The 14,326-nt window shown below is 41.8% G+C and overlaps 1 long non-coding RNA gene across 4 annotated transcripts in view; it reads left to right on the top strand.

Annotated features, from left to right (window-relative positions):
• LOC106730700 overlaps nt 1-14,326 on the top strand; it is a 67,909-nt gene that overhangs the window by 50,051 nt on the left and 3,532 nt on the right. Inside the window, exon 6 of one of the 4 annotated variants that reach the window (XR_004326398.1) lies at nt 7,566-7,909. The exons of the other annotated variants lie outside the window; for them this stretch is intronic. This is a non-coding gene — a long non-coding RNA (uncharacterized LOC106730700). Of the gene's footprint in view, nt 1-7,565; nt 7,910-14,326 lie in introns of those variants that run through there. 4 annotated transcript variants of the gene reach the window in all.

Genomic DNA, 14,326 nt, shown 5'->3' with positions numbered 1-14,326 from the left:
ATCTTGGGGAAGTAAGCAGGGGGTCTCTCGGCAGCCTGGTTCAGCCTGGGAGTAAATCTGACTCTAGGCTGACCAGGGTTGCTAAACAAGGGGCAGTGCCAGCCTGTCTTGTGCTCTCAGCACCCTCTTTCCTTCCAACCAGACAGACAGGCCTAGGCTCCAAAGACTCATCTGTTTTGTCACAAAAGGCAAATGAGTAACAACTCACTAGCACTTATGTCCTGGGATTGCATTTTAAAAGGACACCTTCAGACTATTACTTTTACTACTACTATAAATATTGCTAAAACTTAACTTCTTTAGTTAATTTTGGTAATTTTAAATTTTTTCTCAAAAATTTTTTTAGAAAGTCAAAGTTTAAAACCTATTAGTATAAAATTTTCATAGTCTTCTCTTGTTTTCATATCTCTACTATATTTAATCTTCCCTTTTTCTTTCCCAGTATTGCTTATTTAATGCTTCATGCCCCTTTTTTATGATTAGTTTTGTTGGAGGTCTGTTTTCTAAGAAGCAGCTTTTGTATTATCTCTATTGCTTTTTGTCTTCTGTTTCATTGTTCAACTTTTTAATTGGTTTTAACTAGTTTTGTAATTGAAAAGTAATACAGTCACTTTCTCTTACAAAAAGACAAGTTACCCAAAACAATGGACAGAGGATTAAAAAAAGAATTTTATGTGGTTTATAAACATAAGACCTTACTTGCAAGTAAAATAATGCTCTAATCGTGGACCTCTAGGCTTAAATGGGGAAGAGAGACATCTTAAGAGTGAGTGCGCTGTGGAGGGAACCCTGGATTGCAACCGTGAGGCTCAGGTCACAGCCTGTGTTTTACTTACTGGTACAAGGCACAAATGTCTGTTTCCTCCCCTGTAAATTGTGACTAATAAAAAATGGCCCCACCTGCCTTACTTCATTGGCTGTGTCAAATCAGATACTGAATGTAAAGGAGATAAAAACATCAGAACTCCCACTCAGCCCTCTGCCCCCAGTCTTTCTTCTCCTGCAGGTGGCAGTAGGGAGGGGTTGTGGATGAACCCAGCCTGACCTCTCCAGGCTGCATACCAGGCCCTGGCCCTTAAAGGAACATTATTTTGAAGAGAAGGAAAGGATCTTATTCTCTTTAGCTCACTGTGCCTGCTGTCTTATCTCTATTTCAGCTGGGTTTTATTTTTGATTTTATGTTTAGATTTTATAATTCGTATTCTGTGGAGAAGTGGGAGGGGTAGGTGTGCTGGAAACAAGCCCTAAGAACTGAGAGTCAGGAATGGGTGGTCTGCATAAAGCAGTTCTTTAATGTTTTGGTCCTAGGGCCCTTTTATGCTCTAAAAATTATTGAGCACTTCAAAAACTTTTATTTATGTGGTTTATAGCCATAGATATTTAACCATAGTACAAATTTGGAAACAAATGTTAAAAACTAAGGCTTTAAATGTAGTTAATTATTTTGAAATAATAGTAATACATCCTTTACATGTTAACATACTTTTTATTGAAAATGTGTTTTCTAAAAGAAAAAAATTAGAAAAGTTGTGTTGTCGTAGTTTTGCAAACCTCTTTAGTGACTGACTTAATAGAAGACCGTTGGATGCTCATACCTGCTTCTGTATTCAGTCTGTCATGATAGGTTGCCTTGGTTGGAGTAGATGAATAAAATCTGGCTTTATACAGATTTGTAGTTGGAAAAAGTAGGAGTATTTTAATAGCTTTTTCAGATATTTGTGAATATCTTTTTTGACATGTCACTAAAATTGGACAAACGTGTCAGTTTCTGAAAGATTAGTTGCAGTGTGAGATCTGAAGCCATATCAGTGAATTTCTCATACTCAGCTATATTAAATTTCATTGGTCTTTCTTGGATTTTGAATGGGTCTTTTATTCATGCTTGTTATTTTTAACATCGTGCATTGGTCATTTGGAAAATAATGGCTAAGTGATTCATGCAGATCTTCCAAATGTAGACACATTTCAGTTCATAATATCACATTTGTTAACATTACGACTGTTTCACCAGCAAAATCTTTAGATATTGGGAAGCTGTCAAGCTCATTCTAATTTTCACTTGATGGCTCAAATTTTATCACTGGCAAAAAATGCTATCAGTTGTTTTTCTTGATTTGACAGACTAACTTCATTCATTTTAAAGAAAATGTCTGCCAGTTACCCAAGTCTCAATAATCATAGTTTGTCAATCGTTCTAATAAAAATGATGTTTCATGAAAAAAGCAAGTAGTTCACCTCTCAAAGCAAACAGTCCCGTAAATGCATCCAGTACATCAGTGTGCAGCAGAAGTGCTTCGCAGGCTAGTGACAAGATGTGCACTCAAGGGTCACATTTTAATAAAATTAATAGTTATTGCTCCATTATAGACATTCTTATGTGATGACAGCCTTTGTGTTAAAACATAAGTGCTTGGGGGTGAAGAATATGGCTTCGTTGATTTGTGTTAAGGCCCCAGCAGTTGTATCCACTGTTGCTTTTGTATTATCAGTGCAAATGTCAACAAAGTGAATACTGCAAAAAAGACATGGTATTATTATAAAAATGTCCTTTACCTCTCAGACCACCCCGGAGTAGTCTTGGGAACCCCGCAGGAGTCCAAAGATCATAATTTAAGAGCCATTGATGTGTGTGATCATGGGCAAAAATAGCTTGTGGGCGCGAACACCTGTCAGTCTCCCTGGGCCTTGTTTCTCAACTGTAAGAGGGCGTGGGTAGATCCTCAGTTTCTCCGCACTGTTGGACCCTGTTCGCTTGTCCTTGAAGCCACTTCTCCCCAAGTAACTGTGCTGCTGCCCTCTTTTCTCCCTCCCTTTCTCATGTCTCCTTTTCTCCCCATAGCTCCTCCTCTGCCCCTTCGGCCAGTCTTCTAGGTAGGTGTCTCCTTGTTTCACCTCCCCCTTTGCTCCCTGGGTGATCTCCCCTCCCTGGTCTTTAACCATCACCTACCTGCAGGCTGACAGCTCCCAAATCTCTGTTTTTAGTCCAGATGTCTGTCCTGGGCTCCAGGTCTGTGATTCCAGCTGCCCCTAGTACCTCTCCACCTGTATGCCTTATAGGCATGTCAACAGGCCAGCAGTTTAGAAACTGATTTCATCATCTTCCACCGCACATTGCCCTCTTTTCCCGAATAGCCAGCCTTGGTCAATCCTTCAGCCACTCAACTACTTAGGCCAGAAGCCTAGGAGCCCTGCTCCCCTTACTTGGCCCCATTACTTCCATCATCTAACCACCCAGGCCTATCAATTCTGCCTCCTGAGTATTTTCCCAATCACTCCCTACTCTCAGGTTCCACCACCACTGCCTTGGACCAGGCCCTCATCATCTCTTACTCAAACTGTTGCAGGAACTTTCTCCCTGGTCCCCGTGCTCCCTTTCCAACCTCTACTCTGTAGCTTAGGCTGGAAACCACAAGAGTTATCTTCTCACAGGGTTGTTTTTTTTCCATTAAATAAATACATATTGTGTACTTATGCCAGACACTGTGCAGGGTGCAAGACTTACAACATAGAACACGTAGCCTCTGGCCTCCAGCACTCATAGTGTATAAAGAGAGAAAACAATCCAGGACACAGGTAATCAAGACACAGTGTGATAGGGAGAAATTGGGGGGTGCTTGGGAATGCCTAGAAACCTTAGCTGAGGGTTAGCTGAGTCCAAGGGGTGGCCAGGGAACACTTCCTGGAGGAAGCAACAGACTGCACATCTGGGTAAGAGTTAGCCAGGAGTGATCTGGGACTGTGGTGGTGAAAAAGCTTCCCTGGTAATTTGATTATCTCATTTCCCTGCTTAAAGCACCCTCTGAGCTTCACCACTGTCTGCAGGATAAAGTCCAGATTCCTTACCATGGAACACAACCTTTGTGGCCTCATCTACCATTCCCCTGTATTCAGCCTGAGTTGCTTTCAGTTCCCCCAAACCCTGGCTCCCTCCCTCCCAGCTCCCGGCCTTTGTACACACGATTCCTCCTGCCCTCCACCCTTCCCACCCACTCTGAGTGACCAACGTCAGCTGACTCAGGAGACCTTTCTTGACCTCTCCTGTATAGACTTTGTGGCTCCATCTCCTGTGGTCCCCGCCTGTGTACACACCTAGACTCCTATACATTCATCACATCACTGTATGTCTCTGGCTCTTGCTCCTACCTGCCAGTGCAGGATCCCAGGTACCTGCCTAGTTCCCACTCGCTCACCTTGTGAGCATTTTAGGCATCCCCAGGGTGTGTGTGTCTCCCATGTGCTGGTGGGTAAGGTGAGTCAGCTTAATCCTCTCCCCCCACCCCCAGCTGTCTTCTCCCCTCTTCCAGCTCTGCAGCTTCCCTTTGCCCCTGCCACACCCCATGGAGCAGTCAGTTCTGTTGGACATTGCAACACCCATCGGGCACCCCACACCTGCTAGGAGCCAGACATTCCCATTGGCATGAGGTCAGCCAGCTTCACTATAAGAGCAGGGCTACGGGGCTCTGGTGCCCCATTGCCTTATAGAGCCATGGGGTTTGGCTGCACAGATACGTCTAAGTCACAGCTGCCACCCTAGCTCAGAATTAACTCCTTATTTCCATGAAGCAAAGCTTTGTCCCTGGGTCAGCTCATTGTACCTGTCTCCTTCCTTTCGAAAATAGTCTTTTCCAATAGGCCTCCCAACCCTCATGCAGCTATGCTCCCAATGGTCTGCCCACTAGCGGGCTAGACACATGTGACCTGCGTTGCCTTCCATCTCCAGCCTGGAGGCAAAAAATGTACGGATATGTATTTATTTAAAATAATAGAGAGGGAGGGTATAGCTCAGTGGTAGAGTGCTTGCATAGCATGCAAGAGGTCCTGGGTTCAATCCCCAGTACCTCCATTAAAAAAAAATAAATACATAATTGTCTCCCCACCCCTCAATTTTTTTTAAACAGGTTATATAAGACTGAACACAGCTTCATCATTAAAAAATGCAAGCAGTTTAGAAATACATAGAATAAAAAGGTAAAGCTCCCCTTCCATCCCTCCCATTGTATCTTAAAGCTTACATTACTGGTAGGTACTGGTTGATTAATTATTTGGTGGAAACGTTCAGACTTTTTCCTCTGCATTTACACATATCTGTGGCTGGCATAATATTTGAGAAGCTAACCTCTTTTTCCCTCCCTGGATTTTCCCCTTTTCCACTTTCACATTCATGGAGCTTATTTCCTCTTGAGCCAGCTCCCCAGTTTAGAAAATGGAATCACCCAAAAGCTTACACACTTAAGGAGTCTGCAGGATTTGCAGAATAGCTCATCAAAGAAAAAGAATTCTCTTGCACAGGCGAATGCCTTGACTAGCAACAAGATAGAAGAAGGATTTTACCTGAAGTGAGAAAACCCCCAGCCCTTTGCAGCCTTCCCTTCCCAGACTGGTTGGGGGTAGGAGACACAGGGGAGAAAAATCTGTGGTCTCCAGAGTCCCTTTCTGGCAGCTCTCCTGGGCAGGCAGGAGTAAGACCTCAGAGAGCCGTAGTCACATGGTGGGGCAAGGCTGGGGGACACAGGCAGCCTGGTCCAAGATTCCTCGCTGCCCATAGTGGCACTAAGCAGTGGAGGCTGCTAGACCTGGCCTCGGCCAGCTTCACAGCCACCTCCTGTGTTCCGTGTCTGGCCCTTCTCAGTGTTCAGACACTCCTGGAATTAAGTTGCCTGTTGTCAGGAAGGAAGCTTGCCGTAAACATTGAGTTGTGTTACAGAAACAAGTTTGGCTTCTTGCACACCTGAAGTTGTGACCTGAGGTCCATTCCTGTGGCTTGTACCATTCATATTTTGCCACTTATGGAAAAGATTTCATAATACATCTTGGAGATGTTTCCATAGACATAGAGATAGATTTATCTTATTCTTTTTTTAAAAAAAAACAATATTTTTAAAAGAATACATGCTCATAGTCAGAAATGCCAATACCAAAGGAGAAAGCAAAAGTTCTCCAGTCCTCCACTCCCACTCCCTAGGTGTAACTGTTGCTCGCTGCTTTGAATGTTCTTCTAGAAATTTTTTTTGCAGAAAAAGGCATGCATCTATTTCTAAATAGCTCTTTTTATACATGAATAGTCTCAAACCACATATACTTATCTGAAACTCATTTGACTGTTTTAACAATTTGACCTTTATTGTGAAATACATTCTATTATTTAAGTAGATGTAGTTCGACTTTATTTCTTTCAGCGATGCCCAGTATTCCATAGAATGGATATGCCACATGTGTTTAACCAAGTGATTGGCATAAGTTTTCGTATTTTTAGCTATCACCAATTAAGGGCACAGTGAAAATACTAATAGCTAGCATTTGTTGATCACAGACGTCGTGCTTTGCATGTAGTATGTCATATAACCCTTGTAACAACCCAATGAGATAGGCCTTGTTATTGCCCCTGCTTCACAAAGGGACTAAGTCACAAAGAGGTCAGTAACTTTCCCATGGTCACATATCTGGTAGGTGGTAGATCTGGAATTTGAACCATGCGTCAGGTCCTAAACTCTAGATACAGCCCAGCCCCTGTGTATATGCTATGCACCTGTGCTAATATATCCATCGAATACATTTGTAGCAGTGCAACTGCTGGGTCAAAATCAGTGCGTGTCACACTTTAGTAGTGGTTAGGAGTTTATTTTATGAAAAGAGCAGTGTGCTTCTTAATCACGTACGGAGCCCACTTGTTTCCTGAGAAGAGAGGGGCCACACCTCTTGTGCCCAGAAACCTCACTGGGTAAGGGTGTTTTCTCTGCAGTGACTGGGCATCAGCTCTGCATCCTGTCTGGACTTCTCCTCTGTGGGCTGGACTGGGCTCTCAGGAGTCTTGGTAACCTTGCTCATGCCCTCTACCTCAGGTCGCAGCCACAGGCCGCCAAAGAAGTCTGCCTCGAGACTCCTTTTCTCTCTGCACCTTCTTGGTCTCTCAAGGGTGAGGGTACTTCCCAACTAGAAGACTGCCTGGACTCCAGTTTCCCATTCCATCTTCAGGAAGAGAAAATGATAGCCACCTAGAGAAACATAGTTGGCCACTCTTTCCTTCCCCACATGCAACTCCTTCAGATAACTGCAAGGGGGCATCAGTGTGGGACTTCCAGGCCCAGATCCACACCTGCACATAGGTGGGGTGTTAGAGTGTGTGGCATGGCTTCTCCGTGGCTGTGACTTTTATAGGACTGTATCAGTGGTTCTCAAACGGGGGCAACTTTGCCCCCACCCACACCAGCAGGGGACATTTAACAATGTTTGGGAATGTTTTTGGTTGTCACAACTTGGTGCAGGGAGTGAGGTGGGGTGTGCTGCTGGCATCTAGTGAGTAGAAAGAGGTCAAAGATGCTACTAAACATCCTACAGTGCACAGGACAGCTGCTCACAACAGTTATCCAGCCCAAGAATTTAATAGTGTTGAGGTTGAGAAATCTTGGGCTACAGAAGAGCAGACAGTGCCCAGCACATGGCTGTCACCATGACACTCTCTACTTTTGTTAACAGTGACAAACGCTTATGTCTTGGTTCACCTGTGGCTTGCCACTGTTGTAAGTGGTTTACACCCATTAATTCCACTGTACCATCCCATTTTACAGATGAGGAAGCTGAGACATGGAGCTGTAAAGTACCTAACTCAGGGTTCCCGTGGTGGCAGTCTAAGCTTGGCCTCTCACAAGGCTCATGGCAAGTGTTCCAGGACTTCTCTCTCTGCTGCTTCAGGAACCTTGGGAGCACAGGGATTGTTTATATCAATACAAAGAGAAAGAAAGAACAAAGCAGTGACAGGTCTTCTCTATGATTCTGACACCTCCGTTTCTTTTTTTTTAATTTAAATTTAAAAAAATTGAAGTTTAATTGATTTACAGTGTTGTGTTACTTTCTGATGTACAGCATAGTGATTCAGTTATACATACATATATATATATATTCTTTTTCATATTCTTTTTTCACTATGGGTTATTACAAGATACTGAATGTAGTTCCCTGTCTATACATTAGGACCTTGTTGTTTATCTATTTTATATATGATAGTTTGTATCTGCTAATCCCAAACTCCTAATTTATCCCTACCCTCGTCTTTCCCCTTTGGTAACCATAAGTTTGTTTACTATGACTTTGTCTTCTATGAGTGTCTTGTTTTCCGTCTCTTTCTGTTTTGTGAATAAGTTCATTTGTATCATTTTTTTAGATTCTACTTGATATCATATGTATTTGTCTTTTTCTTTCTGACTTAACTTCAGTTAGTATGATAATCTCTAGGTCCATCTATGTTGCTGCAAATGGCACCATTTCATTATTTTTTATGGCTGAGTAGTATTCCATTGTGCTTTATCCAGTCATTTGTCAGTGGATATTTAGGTTGCTTCCCTGTCTTGGCTGTTATAAATAGTGCTGCTGTGAACATTGGAGTGCATGTATCTTTTTGAATTCATTTTCTCTGGATAGATGCCTAGGAGTGGATTGCTGGATCACAGGGTAAGGCTATTTTCAGTTTTTTAGGGCACCTCCATACTGTTTTCCATAGTGGTTGTACCAATTTACATTCCCACCAGCAGTGTAGGAGGGTTCCCTTTTCTCCACCCTCTCCAGCATTTATTGTTTGTGGACTGTTTAATGATAGCCATTCTGATTGGTGATATGCCATTGTAGTTTTTAATACATATATTAAATAAATACAAATATATAAAAAGTATATAATATATATATTTTTTTAAGGTACAATCTTTTATTTATTTTTTGAAATACCATCAGTTATAATGTGTCAGTTTCTGGTGTATAGCACAATGTCCCAGTCATGTGTTAATATATATATTTTTATTAAAGTATAGTCAGTTTACAGTGTGTCAATTTCTGGTGTACAGCATAATGCTTCAGTAATACATGAACATACATATATTTGCTTCCATATTCTTTTTCACCATAAGTTACTGCAAGGTTTTGAATATAGTTCCCTGTGCCATACAGTATGAACTTGTTATTTATCTATTTTGTTTGTATTAGTTAGTATCTGCAAATCTCAAACTCCCAATTTATCCCTTCCCACCCTCTTCCCCCACTGGTAACCATAAGTTTTTTTTCTATGTCTGTGAATCTGTTTCTGTTTTATAAATAAGTTCGTTTGTCTTTTTTTTTTTTTTTTTAGATTCCACATATAAGTGACATCATATGGTATTTTTCTTTCTCTTTCTGGCTTACTTCACTTAGAATGACAAGTCTCCAGGTCCATCCATGTTGCTGCAAATAGCATTTTATTATTTTTATGGCTGAGTAGTATTCCACTTTATAAATATACCACAGCTTCTTTATTCAGTCATCTGTCGGATGAATATTTAGGTTGTTTCCATGTCTTGGCTATTGTAAATAGTGCTGCTGTGGACATTGGGGTACATATATCTTTTTGAATTAAGGTTCCCTCTGGATATATGCTGAAGAGTGGGATTGCTGGGTCATATGGTAAATCTATTTTTAGTCTTTTGAGGAATCTCCATACTGTTTTCCATAACAGCTGCACAAAACTGCATTCCCACCAACAGTGTGGGAGGGTTTCCTTTTCTCCACAGCCTCTCCAGCATTTATCATTTGTGGACTTTTGAATGATGGCCATTCTGACTGGTGTGAAGTGATATCTCACTGTAGTTTTGATTTTCATTTCTCTAATAATTAGTGATATTGAGCATCTTTTCATGTGCCTATTGGCCATCTGTATGTCTTCTTTACAGAAATGTCTGTTTAGATCTGCCCATTTTTTGGATTGGGCTGTTTGTTTTTTGTTATTGAATTGTATGAGCTGTTTGTATATTCTGGAAATTAAGCCCTTGTCAGTCGCATCGTTTGCATGACTCCTCCATCTCTGATGGCTTGTGTATTTTTTTCTTCAGAGGGTTTAACTGAAGTGAGTACTAGTTGCAGAGATTATAGACAAGCCATGAAAATGCACTTGTTGAGTTTGCATGAAAAATCCTCATGTCACTCCTATAGTGGTCTAAGTCTTAGGGCTCTTTCAGCCTCTGGGCCTATAGGCCTGGGTTGCTTGGGTAATAAATTTGCTTAGACTTGAGAGCAAACTTTATCATCCAGGAGGACAAGGAGGAGCTGGTGAGTCAGGTTTGGGACACCAGGGGCACAGGCTGTTCTGACTGGGCCCATAGTTTGGATGAAGGGGGTGCCTCTCCACAGGACACCTCCAGTAGCCAAGACGGGAAGTTGTAAATGAGGTGAAGATGGAGGAAGAAGTGGGAAGGGATCTGTTGGATCAAAGCCAACTTCACACCAGAGGAAATACTTACTAATTATAGGATGCGGTAAGATTGGCTTTGCCTCTGAGTGTGGGAGCAGTAACTTGTGCTTTAAACAAACAGCCCCATCACTGAACAGGAATTAGCAGCAACAGTAGACATCTTCACAGGACCAGACTGACAAGTGGCCCACAACACACAGCCTCAAGCCTGGCCTGGACCAGGGCTTGGATGGGAGCAACACCTGGGGAGCCAGCCAGCCCATGCTTGGGCAGCCCACAGAGGTATCAGCACAGAAGTGACACATTCATTCTTAGGCCATTTGCTGAAAATTTGTTATGTGCTGGGCACTGAGAGGAACACAAAAGAAACGTAAGACACAGGCCATACCCATAGTCAAGAGAATTGAGGAGACAAGTTTATGATTGAAAAATTAAAACAGTAGTACATACCAGGGGATTGGTTCCAGGAGTCTCCCTGGCCCCCGCCCACCTTCTTGCCAACAGATATCAGAATTTGTAGGATGCTCAAGTCCCCTATATAAAATGGTGTAGTATTTGCATATAACCTATGCACATCCTCCTGTGTACTTTAAATCATCTCTAGATTACTTAAAACACCTAATACAATGTAAATGTTATGTAAATAGTTTCAAGTATAATGTCAGTAAATAGTTGCCAGCAAGGGGGAAATTCAAGTTTTGCTTTTTGGAACTTTATGGAATCTTTTTTTCTTGAATATTTTCAATCCTTGGCTTGTTGAATTCGAGGATGTGGAGGCCCAACTGTATATTATGTGTAAGGAATGTGGATGCTCAGAGCCAAATAAGAATTCTGGACCAGGTAATAGAAGGGAGGGAGGTCTGTACCACACTGGGGTGTTTCTTGTAAAATAAAGGAAACACAAAGAAGGATAAAGAACAAAATTAAAAATCATACTAATAACACTTGTCAGAAATATATTGTTACTGTTTTGGTTACATCCTTAAAGATCTTTTTTCTGCACATGTATGTGGATATATACACACATACACACTTCATTACATAAATGGGTTCATATGTTCATATGGTACATACTTGTTCTGTGGCTTGCTTTTTATACCTAGCAATAAGTTGCGAACAGTTTTCCTTGTCAGTAAATACAGTTATGATCTCTCATATTTCACCTTGTACCTACCATGATTTAACTAATCCCTGGTTATTGTCCCTTTAGGTTACTGCCAGTTGTGGCCTATGTATAACACTCTGTGCACATCCTTATTTTTGTCCTTAGATTGTAGTCTTTAAGCAGAATTGTTACATCAAAGAATATGTACACTTTCAGAGACTTTGATACGTATTGCCTAGTTGCCTTTCAGAAAGGATACATTAACTTAGGCTCTCTAGTCCTACCACAGTGTCTCTTTCACTGCATCCTTCTCAACACTAGGTGTTATTATTATTTTTTAAATTGCAAATTTGATAAGCAAAATAGTGTTTCATTGTTACTACTTTATTTTTCTTTTCCTTATTATTATTTTATTACTTGGACTTTTTTTTATAGGCCAGTTAATCATTGGTAATTCTCTTTTGGCAGATTTTTTTTAAGTGCTTTATCTAGTTTTCTATTGGCATTTTTTTTCCTTTTCGTTGGTGTAGTATTTTATTATTATTTAGTCTGGTTTATTCTTTTTGTCATTGATTTCTAAGAGTACTCGATGTACATTCAGACTATGACCTCTTTGTCTTTTTTATGTTACAAATATTTTATCTTAGATTGTCATTTGCCATTTAGTTTTGTTCACTATTTAAGCATTTGTAAAACTAAAATGTCCTTATGATCAAGGTAGTCTTTCTAGACCACTGGGCTGGAGGTGGCCGTGACTAGAAGCAGGGAGGCCCATTGTGGCCCCTGCACTGGTACCAAGGTGGCAAGACGGCGTCCACACTCAGGGCCAGGCTGGGGAGGATTAAACTGTGTAGTTCAAGACAGAGTAGAGGTGGCATAAGTGAAGAAGGAGGATAAAGGAGTCTGAGTGACTCACAGAGTGGTGACCAGTATGACGGAGTGAGCAGGTGGAGGGTGAGCCAGAGTCGGGAATACGGCTGCAGGAGGGCTTTGGGGGGGCAGGGGCAGATTGCTATAATTCCCCTAGGGATTGTCTGTGGAGGCTCCAGGTGGAGACAACTCTTCGGTATTTGGATCTCTAGGCCTGTCCTGTTTCTGTCTTGGTGTCAGGCTCAGAGAGTTTTTCTGCTGCAGAATTATAAATGTACATCAATTTTCTCTTAATACTTTAATAGTTTCATCTTTTTGTTTTTTAGGATTTTTTTTTTAACATTTAAATTTTAATCTAGAAGGAATTTATTGTATTTTGGTGAATTGTGAGTTAAAGATTTAACTTTATTTTCCTGAAGTACTAATGATTAAAATACCTATTCTTGCCTTCCTGCTCTGAAATAACACCTGCATCTTACAGTGTATTTCCATGTACATACCCAAGTCTGCTCTAGGATTCTCTCATGTGTTCCAGTGCATTGTCTGTTTCTACACCAGCACCATGTGTTCTGGTCACATTTTCTTTAAAGATATCTAACAGGTGCCAGGGTGAGGTGTACTTTACCTTAGAATTTTCTTTGCTCTTCTCAGATGGACTTCAGGATCATTGTGTCAAGCCCTGCTCCTGTTGACTGCACAGTGGGAACTGGAAACATGGGTGACCCCAGGGGGACCCTTTGTATTCATAAGCACCAGATACTACCAGGAATTGGGTTTGGTGAGGCCAGACTTTATTCTTGTTATAGAAGTCACATGGCCTCTTTGGGAAGAAGCCCCTCACTGCCACTGACTTTCACTTGGGGAACCCCCCAGTCTCTAGCCCAGAGACGGTCCTGTGGACCCTCAGAGCCCCTGTGTTCCTGCTGTGTGTCTTCTCCAGCACCCAGCCATATACTCCACACTGTAGCCAAGCCAGCCTATACTGGGATTTTGCTTTCTATCTTGCAGGGAACCCTATCTCCAGACAGTGCCCTCTCTAGGCCTGCTCTCCTCTAAGGATTTCCTGTAGGTTAGCGTGGGGATCTTTTCTTAATCTGTTCTTAAATGTGTTTTTTCTAGTAATAATTTTTCATCATAATTGCCAGCATTGTGATGGCTTCTTCCTAGTTTCTTCTGTGCATGCATGTTTCCCCCTATTTCACATTTACTAGGTTCATTCTTATTTAAGTGGCTTTTTCAGGATCGTTTTTATTGAGGAGTAATAAACATACAGTAAAGTTACAAGTCCTAAGCATACATCTCAGTGAATTTTTACATATATGTACACTATGTAACTACCACCCTGATCAAAATAGTTCTTTTAGAGTTAAGAAGCTATTGGTGGGAGGTTGGGTGGAGAAGGAAATCATGCGTGTGTCTCCACGCTGCCATCTTTTTCTAGAACTGTCTTTAAAAGGTGTTAAAGAGGGAGCCACATGCCAAATCTCTACATATGGAGAGCAGAATGGTTAGGAGTGGTGGGTCGTGTTCTGGTCCTCACCCTTACTAGCCACGGGACTTTTGTGCCTCAGTTTCAACAACAGTAAAATGGGAGTAGATGATAGCTCTTACCTCACCAGGTTGTCATGAAGATTACACAAGGAAGTACATGTAGGTGCACAAAAAATGTTAATTGTTGTTTTTGTTGTTATTAATAATGAGGAGGAGGTTGTGGTTCTTAATGAAGAGGACACATCAGAATCACCTGGGGCACTTGTGCAAAATACACATACTCAAGCTGGCCAGATCTACTGAGTCAGTCTAGATTTTAAACACCTCCCCAGGTCATTCTGTTGCTTATCTAGTTAAGAACCCCTGGGCTGGAAGTAGCCGTGACTGGAAGCAGAAGATCAAGTGGCCCCTGCGATTCTGAGGGCTGGAGTGGTTGAGCTGTGCAGCTTCAAGGCAAAGTGGAGAGGTGGCCAAGATGTGATGACCTTGGGTGGGGAGCAAGGAAGGAGGGGGAGGAGTCTCAGGTGACTCACGGGGTGCTGACCTGGATGGCGGCGTGAGTAGGTGGAGGATGAGCCAGAATCAGGAATACAGGAAGGGGGTTGCGGGGTGGGAGTGGGCCAGAGATTGTTATAATTCCCCTTGGCATTGTT

This window comes from Camelus ferus, chromosome 15 (genome assembly GCF_009834535.1).
Source record: "Camelus ferus isolate YT-003-E chromosome 15, BCGSAC_Cfer_1.0, whole genome shotgun sequence".
Taxonomy (NCBI): domain Eukaryota; kingdom Metazoa; phylum Chordata; class Mammalia; order Artiodactyla; family Camelidae; genus Camelus; species Camelus ferus.
Note: the sequence above shows the minus strand (reverse complement) of the source record. Positions and strands in the feature narration are given on the sequence as shown.